Here is a 20003-nt window from a genome sequence, read left to right as displayed (position 1 = left end):
CGCGACTAATTAAGTTACTATGTGACCAGCTGCAATCGCGCGTTGCTCGCCACTTGCTCAAGGCGTTGTAGCCGTTCGCGATGCTCCTGTTCAACGTACGGTAGCCACGATAGTTTCAATTATCGTCAAAGGTACCATTACCAGCAGACATTTCGCGCCTGTTGAAATTCTAGCTACTGTAATGGAACGTGGCGCGAGGCCACGTTACATTAGACTTGTCACGTAAATGGGCTGGCTGTTACGTAGACATTAGAGACACGGTTCCCTCAAAATTTCTACGTGACGGGTAACCATCGGACTCTGAATTTAACAGCAATCTAGCGCATATTTTGATTCATTTGATAAATGTTCAATTATTTATTTTCATACCAAGGTAACCAATATGACGATCGAGGCTCTACAGATGTTCATAATTGTTCGTGTTTGGCTTTGCTTTTGCATCCTCCTAGTCAGCAGATAATGAAACGTCACAAACTCATGACGTGGCAAGTGTAGCGACTAGCTACACACCTTGGCTCCAATTTCCAACAGCCCTTGGTATAGCAATCTTGCAAGTTGCTTGTGCTATAATACTCAAGTGTTTTAGCGCAACTACTTACCTGAACCCATTGCGGTGACTGAAAAGTTATTTTGCGTTTGTTTATTTCGGTTCATTCTTGGGGCAATACTTTTGCTATCGCGAGAGAAGGTTAATCAAATTTTTAACATACTGTATCAATTTTAAAATTAGAATAGCTTCTTCTGACAAAAATTTTGATGCGGATTTTCTGCCATTAAACGCGATCAGAAATTCACCATTAACCAAAATTTAGTAGATAAAAGAAGGAAAGACAGTGTCGAGATCGCGAACTGGCAACGATAGAAATTATAGAAAGTTCCTTTTAATTACCGCGATAGGGGAGTATGAGATGTCGAAGAAAAGGTAGGGCGAAGAGGTTCAATTTAATTAGACGATCCTTGTTCGATCGATTCGTTCCAACAATCCGGTTGTTACCAGCAGCGAGGACACGAAGACCGATCGTTAACGCGATTCGAACTCCGCAACGATATTGCTCGCACGAATCCAGCCACGATTGAATCGAATTCAAGCTGAATCGTTCGCTCGGCTCAGTTAGTTTCCATAGACTTTAAAGATCTTTTCACACGGTTCGTTAGCCTGCGCAACACGAATTCGTTCAGCTGGTCAAGATAGCTCGGATGACCCGAAAAGTTTAGATACTTGACGGTGCATCGATGCAACGACACGCTGCTTCAATTTCTCTAACGAACCTTTGATCCAAAATCATCCTTCCAATATTTCTACCGCGTTAATAGAATTTCTTTGATAACGATTAATTGCTCTCTACCGACGTTGTTATCGGGAGAAACGATAACTTTGCTTCGGTGAATCTAAGGCAGCAAAGGCGCTTTAATAATTTCTCTCATTTAGAAATTCCGATCATTTCATTTTTTTAAAGTCCTTAAAATAGGAAACGGAAACAAAATTTATTGTAGAATTTTCTTCGCGACAAAAATCACTTTTCCTAATTAAATGCAAACAAATTACGAAAGGCATTAAGTGTCCGCAGAAACGGAGGGCAGAATACAAATATGATTAAGTGTGGATACACGGTCAAATGGGAAACTAGCGGGTTAGAGGGTGCAATTGGCGAGCCAGGAAGAATGGCACAATCAACCAACGGCTTGGTCAATTAGGCTACTGGAAGAGAAATCAGCTTGGATAACTCAGTTAAGTTGCTTTCATAGGATTAAAAACATCTCGGCAAAGTGGTCATGCGACCACGTGGACAAAATCGAATTTCTGACCAATTATTAGAATTTCCGGTTGTAGACGAGAAGAAAGGACATTTTTTAATTTAAAATATATATTTATTACGAAAAGCTGGTGTACGATTACACCAGCGAAAGTTGAAATAATCAACTAACATTTTTTATCTAAAAGAATAAAGTACTTGATATCTTTAGTCGCATTAATGAAACTTTTGTTTCAATTACATAATTATATATTTCATCGGATTTAGTGTCCCGTGTATGTTTTAGCTACTGCACTATTCATACTTTTTCTATAAAGCGAGGTTTTAAAATAATTAAATAAATAAACGAATAGCAAGGGTTGATTAAAGGCGGGTAATTAAAACAGGTACGCTTTAATTCTTACTCTGGCTTTCATTGTATTTCGTTTTGCTGATTTTTTTTTATAGTCGTAATCTATTCAAATCAAATCGATTCGAAAGAAAGCGTGGAAAACTATAACGGAAAGTAGGTATTTCAGCGATAGACGTCGTTAGATTTAATTACAGAAAACTACACGAGTACTAGGAAGAGCGGAGAGTTGGGTAGAAACGTGGATTGCAGAGACGATAATTCAATACTCGCCTTAACGAAGTGTATAAATTGATTAATGTCGTATACATCCGATCGATAATGTATTCGTATACCCTCCATGAATTTCTACGGCTACATGCACACACACACACACACACATACTGATCTCGTGTTAAGTGCCATGAAAGGAAGACACCAACGTACTCGACAAAGCGGAAATAATGCTTCAGACATCGTCTATCCAGCCTTCCTTCGTACTCTCGCACGAACTACAATAATTGGTTGGATTATCGGTGGGATATGGTTATGGGAAGTGAGAAGCCCCAGGCCTCGTCGGGGTAATCTCCACTCTGATTGCGTTTGACGCGTCATTGAGCGGAATGATGAAGGCGCGCGTGGATCTCGACTATATCTCACAACGGTGCCTTTTTGTGCTCATTATTCCTACGGCATTGTCATTTTTCACGGCCCCAAAACGTCCAAATCTTGGGCCATTCTTTGACATAGCAATTTTGCTTTCCAAATGAAAATCTAGTTATCAGGTTTTGGTGGATTGAAAACATTTCAGTAGCTTCGTAATTACAAATGAAAACCAACCGACTGACCAATGTAGAAGGAAAGTACAAATTTGTTTCAAATTAAACGTTCTAAAAGTTTATTGTTGCGCATATATTTCAAAATTGTTGATAATGAGTAAGTGACGGTACAGACTTACTCGAAGTTCCACGCACGAACATAACATTACAGTTTGCAATAAATTACCAGCGTGATACTAAGCACTTGATAGTCGTTTATCGTAGCTTGAAATCTGTCTGCTTGCTTTCGCGCGTTCGACGGTGTACACCTAGTGGGCGTTTCAAAATTTTCGTTGCTAATCACCCTGAATGCATGCCTCTACCCTTTAATTAAATTTTCTTTCCAAGGAAAGGAAACGAAACGTTGTTTATAGAAAAATGATTTATGTGTATTTTGATGGTAAATTAATTAATGAGTTCTGATAAAATTCCAGTTGTATATAGAGATGAAATGTGTAGATAAATAAATAAGCGAATATTAATCCAGGTGAGCAGAGCGAGATAACGATGTTTCCAAATAAATCAGCCAGGTAGATTTCTGTAGCGTTCCGAATCGTTGAAGTCGAGTGGAGAGCACTCGAGCTTGTTACACCGATTACATCTGACCAACGTTTTCTCAGACGGACCGATACCGAGTCAAGAATAGTGCTTTCGGCGACGGTGCACTTCTTTCATTCTCCACAAAGGAATACGGAAGCGAGCCCCTCGAATCGATCGGAAAACTTCACGGTCCTTCGTAGACTTTTATCCCGCCTCGTCCTCTTTCTTCCTGCCTCTCGGACTCTTCTTTTCCGCTCCTTTGTTTTTTACCCCGTCGAGGCTACCGACCGCCTTACACGACCGAACTTAATTAAATCGAGCTGGATTTATTTCGGAATTTCAGTCGAGATGGCGTTTTAACTTATGGCCCAATTTCAATCGGTTCGTTTCAAATTCGATCTAGCGATTAGGGGGATTAGATTTATCATCGACGATCATTTTTCCTGTAAAATCATTTACTTTTTAGTTTCATCACACCGTGTATGTACATACATTTTCGATAGCCAGCAAGAAGCTGATAGAGCGTGTCGTAGCTTCTTGTTGCTCTTGTTTTTCCTTTCGACAATGGCATTACGATACCTGTGGAGCGTGACACAAAGAAAACACGATCGAAGCAGATTGAAAGCGGCGGGCTAACTAAGCGAGTAGAAGTCGCTCGGAGACATAGAAGCGGCACGGATTCCTTCGTGTCGTTAATATTGTTTCAAGAAACACTTCTCGCTTCCCTATTTATAGGGTGGCTGCGTTATACGAGGGCGGTGATCGGCGTGCTTTGACCCGAGGCATTATGCGTGCGCAACGCTAGGTCGCGTGATAGAAGGCAACCACGATTAATTACTTATTTATCTTGAGGATTATCGGTGTACGCTGAAACGTACGGTGTACAAGAATATTAGCGTAGCGTGAGTTTAGAAACGCGTTTGTGTAAGATACCGTGGTATCTTCGCGCTCGTCGAGATTTTCTACCTTTAACCCTTTGATGAAACTTACCTACGAACGCTGGTTTAATTACTGTTGCGTTCACGATGAAGCGCGTGCATCAGTTTCTTAGAAGCTACAACTCTTCGATAATGATCGAAGGTAGTTGAAAGATTCTTCGATGAGCGACGTGTAAAGCTTGATACGCGTTAATCTTTCGTCTGCAACCTTGTTTTTAGTGACGAGATCTGCATTCAAGATCATTTAAGTTCGCGGCTGATTTTCTTACTGTTCTTGGTCTAGTCGAGTGAAATTTTTAAAGGATTAATTGGAAAAAATAAATATCTGGAGAGTTTATTGTAAGTTAAAGTAAAAAGAGTCAATAGTTTTTAAATTGATGTCGATTTTATTGTGAAAAAGGAAAAAAATTTTAAAGGTCTTGTATGATGTATTTAAGTAGTTTCGATACGTTTCAATGTACATAGACTCATAGATAGGAAAATTGCACAAATAGAAAAAGACTCAATGTATTTCTATGATGGAGTACTATTTACTTACGTTATGAATCTCCTGAAAACTATTTTTCATTGGGAAAAATAAATATCTGGAGGGTTAACAGTAAGTTACAATAAAAAGAGCCAATATTTTCTAAATTGAAGTCGATTTTATTATGAAAAAGGAGAAATATTTTAAATATCCTGTACAATGTTGACACGAATATAGAGTTGTAATATCAGCAGCGTTCAATTTCATCCGTTTTCACTTAAATGATATTTATCGGAGATGAACGCAAACGACGATACGAATGAAAATTTAACTTCAATGAAATATTGATCATGACAGATAGGTTGTTTAACCAAAACCCATCTTTCGAAGCAGAGAATTTCCATTACGTTTTACATCAGTTCCATGTTTGTATACTAGCACAGATACGCGTACATATGTATATATACGACGTATTATTTTATTCGAAAAGCTTCATTGTCACTTGATCGATGGAGGCAGTCAGTGTTGTTCCGCTCGTCAACGCAATTTTCTACCAGTCAACGAACGAGCTCGGGGGACAAATAAATGCGCGAACGAAGCTGACAATCGCGCGACTACTGTGCACCGCGCAAAGTAACCCGTGATCGGCAAAGCTATGCTACCAAACTTCCACAAACCTAACAATGGATATTGGTTCATCCCTTCGACGCACTTCCGACCTCAATCAAAATCCCAAACTACCTGACCCATCCACTTCTCGTCGATTCTCTCTCGCTTACTTTCTCCCGTTGCGCGAGAACGAACGAGGTCTTCTCATCCCTCAGTTCCTTACAACAATGCCTCTCTAATCCGTCATGTTTGCTCTGGCGGCGAGTACACGATCATTGCTGCTACCATTCTGAAATGTTTCGATAGCGTCAAACACCCTTCTGGCTGTATGACAATTCGTTTTCGAACCCCCATTGTTCGTTGATTAAACGAATTGTGATAGGAACCGCGGCCACACAATGTCGGCGGGAAACGCGATCGTTTCGCACGTCCGTGTTACGATTTTATCGGAAATGTATCTGAAAATACCGTAGCACAGTTGCAAGGTGTTTTGGTTATTTGGATGCTTGGTTCAGAGATCCTTGAAAAGTAGACACTCAATTTATGAAGGCGGAATTCAGGGAGGATTTTTCTTCATTTCACTCTTTCTCTTGCATCGGTGATCCCGAGCAAAATGGCAACTTTCGATCTCGTCATTTTCCCTTGTTTCACCGATCGTCGACAATTGACGGGAGTTTACGAGTTGTCGACGGCTCGTCTCCGTCAGCCCGTGCTGAGACCCTTTGTCGAAAAAAAGGCTGGAAGTTAAGGCGGCTTCATTGTCGAATGCTGACGGTTCTCGGTTTTTATCACTGTCCCTCAGGGAACGCGGAAACATTCGAGCCTCTGGAAAAGTAGGTTTCCCATCTTTCCGTTGGTTCGACGAGTCCCTATGGGAACATCAGTAACCCAGGCCCATCCGCTTCGAGTTTGAACATTTTTCCCGTGTTCGCCAAGGATTGTGCACCTGAACACGACTCCTCTTACCCTTCTGTGTATTCGGAAAAAAAGTGTTGCCCTATAAGTAACGCTTTGTCTCCAAACTATCGACCAACTCTCTTCAACCGGCAAACTTTCCTGCCGTATACTGGCTCTTGACAATGGATGGAGGAAGCAGGAACGGAGCTTTGTTACCCTTAATCAGCCCCGTAATTTATGAGTCGAGGCCTGAACTTATCGGTTTCGTCGTTTGTCCGTGAAACTTTGGCTCGTGGTAGCAGCGGGGGAGGACACTTAAGCAAACTTGCCCGCTCGTCGACTCTCTGTTTATGTACGGACATTTTTCAACGGCAATTCTTAATGCACGTCGTCGACATGTTTTATGACCCTGACGTAAACGTGTGCTTCCTCGGTGTTGAAGAAGAGCGTTTCGAATGCACTAGGGTATGATACAATGAACAGCTTTATCTCAAAACAACTCAGCTGAATTATTCAGTCCGTCGCATGTATACAGAGGTCGTAATTAACATTAAAATTACCGACGTTTGATGCATGCTTATTTTTAATTTGAAAATAATGTAGAAAATTAAATATATGAATGCAGTGGGGGTCACCGGTGACCAGTACCGGAAATTACACATGTCTGAATAATTAAAAGAAGACAATAGAGAAACATTATTTTAAATAATATCGCGTTTGTACAAATAATGTAAAATAACAAGTAGAAAATTTGAAATTTGAAATTTGAAAATTAACTATTCCTATTCTTATTAATTAGAATTTCGATACATCCCATAACAAATGCCCATTTATACTGTGACATTCAACGTGTTAATATATACATCCATTCTTAATAGCCAACATAGGTTTCAAGAAAAGTACCTTGATAAAATTTATAATTTAAAATAAGAAACTTGAACCCAGTCATTTTGACTGGTTTGCCAGTTCTAGTGTTAAGATCCACCCTTGAATCGGGTGCAAAAACAAAAGATAAGGAGAAAAAAATAAGTAACCAGACAAAAAGTGGCTGGCTTGTTAATTCTTGTAGGTAGTTAAGTCAACATGCTAACAGCCGTCTCGAGTGGCCCTACGATAGCCCTGGGTCTGTTAGTCCGAGCGACGCTGCCATGGTGCACGATCATGTGCGAGCGTATGTATGAGAAAACGTCTGCAACTACCACTAGCTATCGTCATCCCGTGTACGCTCGCGTGTACTACGCTTACGTGTACAGTGTACACCCACGGCTGGAATGAATGTCGGCTCACAATATGTCGCTAAGCGTATCATGCCGTCGTATCTTGGCTACTTTTAGCTCGTTAAAAGGACGCGCAGACGTATGTGCCTTACGTACACATAAAGTATTACTTACGTCAAACTTGCTTCGTGAAGTGTGCCCCCGGGGTAATATCAAGTCTCGAGGTAGAAAAAAGGAAAGCCGGAAAAATTCCTTGCCTAGCCGAATGATTTTTCGTTGCTCTCGCGCAAATAATTCCACAGCACGCTATGCGGAGAACCTCTCAACGTCGCGTTCCCTTCCGTGTGCATTTATTTGCCCACTCTTTCCTACCCTTTAAATTTCCCCAAGTTTATGCGAACGTATTTCGATCGAGAGAGATTGGATCCGTGTATTAAATAAGACGGAATAAATGCATTTCCCTCGCTGCCTCTTTTCAGCGGATGCGGGTATGTTTGCGTGCCCGTTTTCGAGATCGTTTCGTAAGGAGATTTTTTACCATGATAGCGTTTAACGTAGTGTCATAAAACACGGCGTATTTTAATAATAGGATGGATTCATTAAGAAATTCCAACTTTTCCGTACAACGAAAGTGCAATTAGGGATATGCAAAAGCGTCGTTTATATCGATGCTGGGAAATGGACGACGCGGGATCGAAGATGCCGCTTGGATTGTGAAATACTTGGAGGGATTCCAATATTAACCGGTGGAATGTCGGTGAAAATAATGGAAAGGAAATGGTTCTCGTGCGGATGGCAGAGGAAACGACTTTTCTGGATAAAGAAGTGGATACCCTGTGCATCCGGTGTATCGATGAAATTCTGTCGCGCTTAAAAAAAAGAAACGCACAGAAGGAGGCAATAAAATCGAAGGACGAAAAAGGAAAGCAAGGAAAAGTGAGAAGAGAACACGAAATTGCAGGTTGTGCGGTAAAATAATTTTCACCGCAAGCCAAACTGAAAAGCAATTTGAAAAATCTCTCGGAAACAACCGCATCATCCGCTTCCGGGAACGTGTAAACGAGATTCGGAATTCGGGGTTCGTTTGCCCACAAAAGTGAAGTGATCCACCGCTATTTTTTTGTTCCAAAATCCTCTCTTTTCTAACGAATATCGCGACAGCGTATAGGTTGCTCGCGACACGAAGCGTGTAAACCGACCATGTAACATTTATCAAAGATAGGACGTGGCTTTTCGAAAGTTCCAAAAAGCTGCTCCAGCCAGGAGAAACTTTTCAGCGCTTATACCGCAAGAAGTTGGATGATCTATGACAGAGGACGAGCCATAACGCGTGGCATCGACTCAACACCCGTCAAGATTAAGAAGGCTCGATGAAAAGAAGGAGCCGTGTATAGAGACTTTTTCTTCTCCTTTATCGAGAAAAGACGCGGAAACAACGATTAAGGCTTTTAACCGCAATACCGTGTCTGTGCGGCGGTTGCCTGCAATGCGTGTGCGGTCTGAAGAAGCCAAACTTACGGACGTAGCATGCTAGAAGAAATGGTTTGTGGATTTGGTCAGGGTGGTTTCAACCCTGCTGAGCAGCTTTCCCGGTGTTCTGCGGTTCCTCGATGCTATAAATACCGACACCGAGGACCGGGATGCTAGGAAAAAGGGGATGTTGGCAGGAATTGCTACTTGACCAAGGGAGAGAACTAGAGAAAGAAAGATGTCAGACCATCGGGGACGAGTTTAGACGAGAGCGCAGTTTTTTCCCTCGGTTCTTGTTGGAAAAATAGAGTTTCATGGGCCACGAAGCCGGCTTGATATGTTCTCAGTCCTCGTTATGGGTAATTGCGTTTGCACCACCTTCTGCTTTCTTTCCGGTTAAAATAATGGTTATACACATTGAGATTGCTGCGTAATGGTTACTTTGAAATGAAGGTAGAACCTTGGGTAGAATCGAAATCAAAATTCGAACAACAATTTCTTTAAATTGTCTGAAAATCTACACGATTTATTATAATTTGAGAAAATAGAGAAAATGATCATCCCGTCCTTTTGGTCCATATTTTACGAACGAAAATAGAGGGTGGATTCGCAAAAGTTGGAAATCGCTATTCCGGATCCCGCATTCATTCCGGGTATCGCATGTTTTTCCACGCTGATACGTCCCTAAGGAAGAGGGCTATCAGTTTACCAGCTTCTCCGCCAATACATATGCAATCACATTCCTCTTCCGTGCAAGCGTGTACAGTGACGGATACGTTGGCGTAAGGGTCGAACCTTTAGGCTATTTACCTAATCAGCGTCCGGGGCAAGATCGAGGGAGCAGGAAAAAGGGCATCCGTCCGTTGCGGCTAACAGAAGTCGTAAACTGTCTGACAAGCGGCATTAAATCGTGCAGAATCCAGATAGCTTTGCGGTTACCACAGGGATACGAACTTTATGAATATACACTTGGACGAGTGTAAAGGTTACTTCACGAGGGTGTATCGTTTTACTTTTACACGGTAAATTTACGTCCAATTGGCGGATCATGAACGAAGACGCATTAGCTTCAAATTGATACGTGCAAATGAAATAGGTAGCACAATTGTACGAAAGCAGCGCGGAAAATTTAATCGTTTCAATGTTACGTTAATCCAATTCTGCGCGTAAAACGCGATTACGGTATTACAGTATTTTCCGGTGAAATTTTGCGAAACTGCGAGCGATAAATGTTACGTGGAAGTAGATGGTTCCGTAAGGTAGGTATAACGGGAATATTGTAGGTAGATAAATGACACGATGCTAGAGGATAACCGCGTTATTTCGTTGAGGAACGATGAAGAGTGCTTGCGGTCGTCGCAACTAGCGGACAATCGGAGATAGAGGAGACCGGGTTGAGCGTTTGTAATTGAACGGAGGCTTAATTAAAAGTCGAGTTACCTACTTCGTTTCGTGTACTTCACTTTTCGCGGTCGTCGAAACGGCACACGTTTGTCGCGTTAGAGAGCGAACCCGGTTACCGGAATGGTTTTATTTCCGATTGCAGACTTCATCACGGCTAGCGGTATTCCAACCGAACCGTACAAAAGCGACAGCGGAGCAGAGATTGAAAGACGGGAATAAAATCCAAGATATCTCTCTGCTGTAGTACCGAACGATATTCGTTCGGAATAGACGAAGAAAATTTTCATTCTCCCGTTTCACGACGCGTAGTAAAGTCTCGTATGCCTTCCGTCTGTATCGTCAGTTTGATTGATACCGATCACTCGCCAGACGCGAAAGAAATAAACGAAGTGCTTGTATCTCGCCTACACAATATATCAAATTTTTTCGAAATATCTTCTATTTCAAAATTTCGTAGCGTTTACAACTTCAAACATTTACAGAGAGGAAATCTATTTCTAGCTATAATAAATTAACGTTAGAATTATCTGCACGAAACGTGTTCGCGTGTGGACGTACACCACAACAGCGATTCATTAACGTAAATGATTATGTATTTCTCAGCTTTGTCTCAAAGACATCACCGATCAAATAGCGTAGGATAAAGCTACAGTTAGCTTTAGAAACATTTTCATAGAAACCCTATTTAATCAGGAACATTTAATATTCTTAATTAAAATTTTCTTAAGATTTTTTCAAATCACGGTATTGTATGGTATAAAAAATAAGGGTGTTTTGTCCGCTTTGAATATCAAACGAATTTATATTCAACACCATTTTAAAATGGTAACAGCAACCCAATAAAGTCTCGTGCGCGAATTGCCATGTCAGTTTCCTACATTTGCGGTGGATCCTGGTTTGGTATTGTGTAGAACGAAAAGTGATAACGCGATCGCCTCGCAAGCCATCGATTACCAAGCGGAACAGTACGCATTACATTCCGTCAACCGCGACTAACGCTCTTAACGCTGTCACCATTATGCATTCGGTCTTTCATTCGCTGTATTACGATTATCACGCTATATATATATATATATGTATGGTGAACGAGAGGCAGTGAGGAACATAGAGTGGCGCTGTCAAACGAAGCTCTATTGTCAGCTTTGAGTAGACATGTTGGTAACGAGCTGGTTGTTGCTATAAACTGCGCGTACGTGGACCACGGATGTATACATCGTGCAATTTACCGAGTCAAAAGTTGATCAATAACCGAATTTGCGAATAACGTAAATGAATTGATTCAATCGGTGCCGTTTATTGATAGAGGGCCGGATTTAATCATATGCGATAAAGATTATACGCGTCCAGTTGTTTATCGTCGTATTTCGACGATAATAAATTCATATCGACTGGAACGTTTAAACAATATTATCACTTGTCTGTTATTAAAATAATACAGTAAAGTTTGTTATCGGGTTTTTTAAAGATCCGCCTTAATCATTGCTTCTGCAGTAGTTTTATTATTACCGCGATGTAAAAATAGGTGGAGGAATGATTGCTTTGAAGGTTACTCGAGTGGAATTTATCCAGGTTGACGTTACGGTTAATAAAAACAGAACAAAGATATTCTTTAAGGGTGTGTTTTTCTTTCGAGGAAAGAATCAGTGTTGGTATCTTATGTCAGTATCGATAGGACGTTTCTATTTATGTATAGTACGTATACATTGTGTATTACAGTATTTTATAAATATTTTGACATGTTTCTAAACCAACTTGTAAGCCTTAATTTAATTCAGTAGTCATTTTCATCAAATATTAAATTTTAAATTGATACATCATAAGTGCTAATTTGTAATATTCTTATATCATGAAATTATGTAATATTTCCGTATCTTTCGTAGACGAGTCGCAAGTTTGGAAAGCGATTTTCACCGATTCTCCTATTCTATTATACATTAAGAGCCTCCGCTCATAACTAAACGAGCCTCGTTGCACGAACGGAAGATTATGGTTCGATGGTAAAATTCAGTGGTCCATAAAAATAGGAGGGAATATTTCAGTTTTAGCCGGTAATATCGAGCCCCGGGTACGCATTTGCCCCGCACACCCTATAACTTTCCCCGTCTATGAAAACGTGCGCCGGCTCCTCATCGGCGTGATACACTTTCCCGCCTCGGTTGCTACGAGAACAAATTAATTTATCATTTCGTAGTGTTACGGTTAACAGCGTTCCGGAGAAATAATGAGCAGTAATAAAGGCACGTAGCGAGCCTAAGGAACCCCGTGTGCCTACGAAAGGTAGATAAAAAGCGAGAGAGAGGGGTTGGAGGAAGGGAGAGAAAAGACATGGCAAGGGAAAACGGTAAGACGAAAGGGAGTGGGAGAGAGAGAACGCGAGGAAACGAACGCGATCGCGTCGGTGAAAGGGAGAACGACAGTTAGGACAGACAGACGAGGAGAGATATAGGAATAAGGAGGGTGGTACGCATGCGCTCGGCAAGGGTGTATCTTCAACTACCCTTTCCAGTTAACCCCCACCCTTCTGACTGATTCGCCTGTTTTCCTCGCCTCTCGTCCCTCGTCTACCTCGATTCAGTCACCGGGCCGGTTCGCGAGAGAAGGGTTTCCGCGCCTTTTCTCTCCGCGTCGTTTGCCCTCTTGTCGCTCGAAAATCGTTCATCCACCGCGAAATTTGTCCGCCCATTTTCGTGTATCTTTCGAGACAGCTCGAGGAGCCAGTGTCGGTGTACGAAATCTCGTGTAACCTTTTCCATCATTGCGATCGGGTTGATTGGCCCAGTTTCGGTGCGGTCACATGTGTACGCGTCGCGTTGTGTAGTGTCGTTGGCACCGGATGCTTGGGGACACTTTACTCTCTGGATTTACCAAACGTCGATTTTGTGCATTCTGATCAACGTCAATGAAATTCAGTGCGTGATTTATGGTACTCGGTGAAAGTAACCAAACGGTTGGTTAAATGTTGACAGCGATTCGCGGAGGCGAAGAAGGAAATTCTCTGTGGTTATTTCATGGAGCATGAAGCCACCGTGCGGGAAAAACGGTACCGAAGGGAAATTGATGTTCCTCGTCGTGATCCTCAGTGATTTTGACGTTGATGGTTAACGTGTTTCATGATTGACCAGGGGTGTTTCAGTTTTATTTATTAATGGTTCCTCGTGATATGCATGTAGGAAGGGTTGAAACAACGTCAGGTTGATTTATTAGGGATGCAAGTGGCTGTGTGATGTTCACGTGACAGCCGGTAAGAAACACCGGGTCACCGGTGGCGGGAGTTTCGAACGTGCTTGCGTTTCTTGATGCAACGTGCTTCGCGACGTTTATGCCAGTGCTACGTTATCGATATATCGACGATAGCATCGTTAAACAGTATGCAACCCCTGATATCGCGTCGATAGTGTACACCAATCGGCCAGCCCTTGGCGCGTAAACGCGTTGCCTTGATTAGGTTACATAATTAATTAATCATACCGCCGTCAGTGGTTCACAAACGTTGCATAATTGAGTGACGCCGCTGGTAGCTGGGACACGTTGCAGAACACGGTCTCAAGGTATGGAAATTTCTAATTAAGCAAAAGACCCTCTTAAGGCGTTTCACCTTCGTTTACTTTGAGAACGAACTGCGTGGATTTAAATTGAACGATTATAATAAACAGGTTCTTTTGTCTGGAATTTTAACACTGGAAGAATTAAATCCACGAATGATAGATTTCAGATTTTTTCTTTTTAATTACAGAGATTATTAAGGTACTTTTGTTGTTGAGATTAATAATCATTATACGTGCTAATTTATTTAACATCATTATTTATTCATTTTTGCGTTCTATTCTCAGTTTGAAGATAGCTATGTGGTTGTTCTAGTATCAATAGTAAAACCAAGGTGAAATCTTTATTTAATTACATAGAATATCAGTTTTCTTTAACTGTTTAATGAAGGTTCTATTTGTACAATTATAAGACAAATTTGCAATCATTATCAATAGCGATTGGTCCATGGGAATGTTTTGTATCTTCTAAACAAAAATTGCTGACTTTGAAACTAGTTATAAACGATATTCTTGTACTATTTAAACAATAACTTTTCCTATAACCAATAGTATTTATTTAGGAATATCGCATTGCGCCTACAGCGTTACGTTTCCTCTATTTTCCTTGGAATTAGTCTGAATCATGATTACATATTCGCAAATATTCTAAGTGTGAAATACTTCAAAGCTCTGTCAAACGATTTCGATTAATCGCTTTTCTCGTATGATAAAGAACAAGCATGGATTAGTATATAAATAACGGTAACGAAGAATGAAACATGATGGTTCCACGGTTCCGTTTGGTTTTACACTATCCAGGCGATACTCATGGACGAGATTGTCAGTGAAGGGCGAGCAGCAGCAGGAGTAGCATCTATTGAAATGGTATCCTTTTCTAGTAGCGGAAAGGGTGGAGATGCTTCGGGGCGAATATGAGATTTCAGTATATCTACTCTGCTTATTGCTTGACATATGTACCTATGTATTAAATGGCCCCATCCCGGCGGCGTGCATTGAAGCTTTTCATACCCCGGACCGAGAATGGAATACGAAAAGTAGGAAAGGGAAGAAGAATATACTCGACTGTAACTACCTTTTGGTCCTACGTCCTTGCGTCAGCGTGTTCCTGCAGGACATGCCAGCCCGTGTATATGTCCTTTGTGCACAGCTCGGTTATTTATTCCATCGATCGCTTTAACGTTCATGGACTTTCCATTACTTGGCGCTATTTTCTCTTCCGTCCCTTCAACGTTTCAATCGTTCTTTATTCTATACTCTACGTCTATCATATTCATATCACTTCTTGTTGTTTGCAAATAATTGATAAGGTATTATACTCAAATGTACTCATACGTCTAGTGATCGATTTAGAGTTTGGAATATTAATAAATTTAGATGTCAATTAAAATTTATTAGATAAAAATAGCATTCTTAATTTGACGTTAAGGGTAGCTTTTCATAGCCTCGGACAAAAAATTGTTTCATTTCCAAAAGTTACCTCAAATTTTAGTCTATTCGTATCTTTCGCTATTATTCATTCGTTCATTCACGATTTCACGGTGCGCAAAGGTCAAAATATCCGTAACCGAATATTGCTGCTGTCGATATGCATAATCCTTTTACTTCGATATCGTGGGTCCATCGTTCAAAGTAATCGATATACACGCCTATCTACATATGTTATAAACGAGGTAGCAGCATGTATCGCGTTGAATCGATCTCGAATACAAATTATCGAAGAAGAACGATGGAAAGCTGAAAACCTTTGTTGCTCCCTATGGATATTTTTCTATTCATATAGCATCTAAAAGAAGAAAATTAAGGCCACGTTTGAGTCATAGGTATAAACATTATTGCTTGCCAATCAGTTCAATAATCGGAGCAACGAACCTTTCAGTGGCAAATAAAATTGTCAACGAGTATATTGGCCGCGATGACAAGCTTTCCGCGGGTGAAATCATACATTCGCTTTTGTAATGAAAAAAAAAATAAATGGGACCATTCGATGCAAATATTTCCTGGTATTTCGTTTAATCGAATTCACTTTGTGTAACTCACAAGAGCCGTCATCCATTTGACACACACCAATTTTCATTCAATTCTGATGCAATATAGAACCCGAAAAAATACTTGACACGTGTTTTCTCTAAATTGATACATATGTACGTTAAAACGATCAAAATATCAGTGAAAAGTGGGACTGAAAACAATTTATCAGAAATATTAAGCAATAAAAAAAGTTGAGTGCAGTGAAATAAAAATTAAGCGAAAGAAAAAATTGACCCAATTTATTTGAAAAATTTTCAAACGTTATACAGATTTTCAATGCAAGAGTAAATAAAAATGTGTATCAGCCATTATATCGATACATTCCGCGGTCCTTTCGTCTCTGTCTGTCACCCTCTGTTCTCCTCTATCGACGCGAATTTTCGCTTCGTCGATTACGTTCAAGTTAACAATGGCTTTTGTCAATTCTTCGTTTCGGTCGCGCTGTCGTTTCGGTCTTCGTTTCTTTTTTTTTTTCACATCCCCGAGGTGTGGGGGCCGATAGCGGTGGCTGATGTCGCGCTCGCCCGATTACAAATGTGAAATCGATCTTTCATTGTCGGAGAATCGGCGGGGCACGCCGGCTAAATCGATTCTCTGGAGATAGGTAGGTACGAACGAACAGCCATTCCCGTTTTCTAGTAAGAACGAAGTCTCGTTAGTCAAGCTGGTAATCAAGGCTTCGCTTCGATTTCGCTTCAAATTGCTTCTGCCGACGCGCCGCCTTCTTTCTGATTGAGGAAAAGACAAGCTTTTCTCGTTTATTCGTTCTGTAAAATCTGACGATCGTGCCTTTAAATTCCACGTTTCTCGGCCAACGATTCTGGATATTTTACTCGAATGCGTTTTCACGTGAAATTTTCGATAGGAATGCTGGTGCAATGAAAAAGTTCGCTCAACGTGCGGCATGCGTTAATTGCAATCACTCAGAAAGGATCGTTTCAATTTTCAGTTTAACTCGCTGGATGTAATTTCGAAGTCATATTTCCGTACTAGATGTATTTTTCACATTTCATTCCATTCCATTTTTACACCACAATAAAGCATAACATTGTCGCACCTTTTGTAACTCTTTTGTAATTAAGAAATTTATTTATAACGATCCGTAGTTTAAGTCAATGTTTCTGTTGAGAATATTTCTAATGGGCGGAAAATTAGCGCTCGCTGGTGCAGTGCTTTTCTGCAAAGGTCAGCGTTACCTGAGGAGGACACTCTTTTTATTGCACCCCCTGTGTGTCTCATGCGCGTTTTCCGAGTTACAGTCAGTTCTCTGAAATCCTCCAGGCTAAGAACAGCTTTTCGTTTTGTTCAACCTATACACTAATAAATATATACTTAGGCTAAAACTCAATTGTTTTTATTCAGCAAATAAAGATTCAACAGTTTCATACAGTTACGAGTACAGTTCGCAAAATTTAATCATATTAACAATAATATCTCGCGTTAAAATGCTTGCAGCGAAGCCAAACAATATTTAGGTATTAATGTTTACTTCCATCGTGTAAATTGTATGAAAGTTTAATGCGGAAAATTATATTACGGGTAACGAGATAAGTAATTCGATCAAGTGGAAAGAGCTTTCAGGAGTTTGTACATAATTGAGTGTTTAGTGCTCTTAGCCAAACTTCATTCTCGTTGTATTGATAATAATATGATAGTATGTATGAAACACCGATGTGTTTAAATCCACATTAATTGCAGGAACTTTGGAATTATGAAAATACAGGGTAATGTGAATTGATGTTGTAATTAATATTGAAGTAATTAATTACAAATAGACACATTTTTGATGATTTTAGCTTATCATTTTCACGCATCATGTGTATCATGATAACATCACTAAATTGACCCTAATTAAAAAGAAAATTTTTGATTTAATAATTTTTTTACTGAATAACTACATTGCATTACCATATTTGACGTGTTATTGTAATTGCAATTTAAAACAATTTTCGTCACTTCGATACTTGTTACAATACATCATTTGACAGGTTGTAATTGCAATTTGAAACAATTCTCGTCACTGCGATACGTGTTACAACACGATGTTTGACATGTTGCTGTAATTGCAATTTTGTTTTCCGCGTTTAATGCCGCTGGAAAAGCAACGAGGACATATCGCCAACAAAAGCAGTACCTAAATTGCAATCTCTGTAAAATTTGCAATGCCATTACGCGTCATGCTTGCACGATAAACTTCCCCATGAAGAGATTGGTCCCTCGTATGCAGGGGATCCAAAGCGAAACAACTATTCCTTTTCATCTAATCGCATCAGTGGACGCATAAAGGTCCGCGATTGCGTCCGAGTACAACGCGTTTGTTGCCTTTAGAAACCACGGAACGCATTATTTGATCGTATCTCGGAGTAAACTCATTACACTTACAGCACATTAATGTCGCAATGTTGGTTTCAAAAGAATGGATTACACGAGTAACGATCAATCCAGTTTTTGCTGATTAGATTCACGCATTTGTAAAATAATATTGATTTTCTTTTTCTTCTTAACAATATTTTAAGAAATTAAAAGTACAGATGAATTTAAATTAATTTTCTATATTATGAAGCAGAAGACCCTAGTTAAATTTTTTTAAATTATCAATTGCTATCTATGCCCCCCCCCTCCCCAGAGAGACACGTAATTTTAGGTGAATTCCAATTCACCTACTCATCTGAATGCAGAGTTTCCAAACACTCAGCCCCGTAATCACCAAACTGTGTACGATGTAGCTTAACTTGAACGATCACGCGAGAACCAGCTTTACTTCGCTCGCGTTGTTAATTTACATTATCCTGGCGCGCAGCGATTTTTGGCCGTATTACATTGCGAAACCATGCATCCAAGCGTGCTAAATTAACTCGATTACCTGCAATTTCATTCAACTTTGATGCATATCTGGTAATGAATCGTCTGAGAGAGTCCGGACAGAAGTTTCTAAATTTCATTCTATTAAGGTGGTCAGTGCCGTATGATCGGCTTATCGTTTTACCTGGCGCGAAGTCAGAAGCATGCTCGCTATTTAAACATGCTAATAATAATCGGACGACCGGCAATCTTCACGGCTCAAACAGGAAAGCTCTTCTAAATACAATTCGAGGGTGTTTTGAATGAAAACAGCGTGGTGTGCACGGAGCTGGTTTGGCCGTTGGGGTATTTAACCGAGGAACAACTTCGAAGTGTGCATGTTCCGACCATGGTTGTTATGAAAAGTGAAACGTTCGATGTATTCGAATATCAGTGTAAATCGGATTTTAACTTGGAGTATCCGATTTATCTCTAGATTGAATTTACAAAAGGGAAGTCGCATTCGTATTATTCAACCAGTTGAAATACAGCGCTGGTTTCGTGCGTTTATCCAAAAATGAGAAAGCATGAGAGTTGAAGTTAAAACATAGCAGAAAGACGAAGGAGGGCGAGAGTAAATTATGAGTCGTTTGGGAACAGTAAGAACGTTACCATTTACACGAGCGTACAGCGTATAATCTCTACCGAGGGATTATTGCAACCGTGGCTGAAAAACGACGAGAGTTGCTTGAAAGAAAACGTTATTGCTGCCTCTTGGTTCGCTTCATATTTTCAAATTAACAGCCACATAGTCTTTTGTAAAAATACCATTCTGTGAAACATTGACTTCTTCCTGTTAGGTTTACCACCCTTATAGATTCAGCAATTATGTTCTGAAATTAGATTTTATTCCGTTAGATTTGCTTTTGAACACGCAATGAATGCAATTAATTGGCATTCCGTAAAGCTGGTTAGTTTGCAAGCTCTGATAGGTGCGAAATGTAAGTTACTTCATTCAGAAATTCAAAGGGATTTAGTTCCATTAATACGATGTGAAGCACGTTTATTTACTAGAACGGTTTTGAAATCATGTTCACGGTACTTTGATTAGTTAATTGATTACCCACAATTATGACTATTCATCGTTGTAATGGGTATCTCTATTAGTAATACTAATGCAACTGCAGTTCATTGATACCAATTAACCT

The 20003-nt window shown here is 40.2% G+C and overlaps 1 protein-coding gene across 3 annotated transcripts in view; it reads left to right on the top strand.

The window, feature by feature from the left end:
• Positions 1-20003, top strand: part of LOC114879656 (semaphorin-2A) — a 364739-nt gene that overhangs the window by 58717 nt on the left and 286019 nt on the right. Inside the window, exon 1 of one of the 3 annotated variants that reach the window (XM_046285368.1) lies at positions 13909-13989. The exons of the other annotated variants lie outside the window; for them this stretch is intronic. The gene's annotated coding sequence lies outside the window, so the exon portion shown is untranslated. Of the gene's footprint in view, positions 1-13908; positions 13990-20003 lie in introns of those variants that run through there. 3 annotated transcript variants of the gene reach the window in all.

This window comes from Osmia bicornis, chromosome 4, assembly GCF_907164935.1.
Source record: "Osmia bicornis bicornis chromosome 4, iOsmBic2.1, whole genome shotgun sequence".
Taxonomy (NCBI): Eukaryota; Metazoa; Arthropoda; class Insecta; order Hymenoptera; family Megachilidae; genus Osmia; species Osmia bicornis.
Note: the sequence above shows the minus strand (reverse complement) of the source record. Positions and strands in the feature narration are given on the sequence as shown.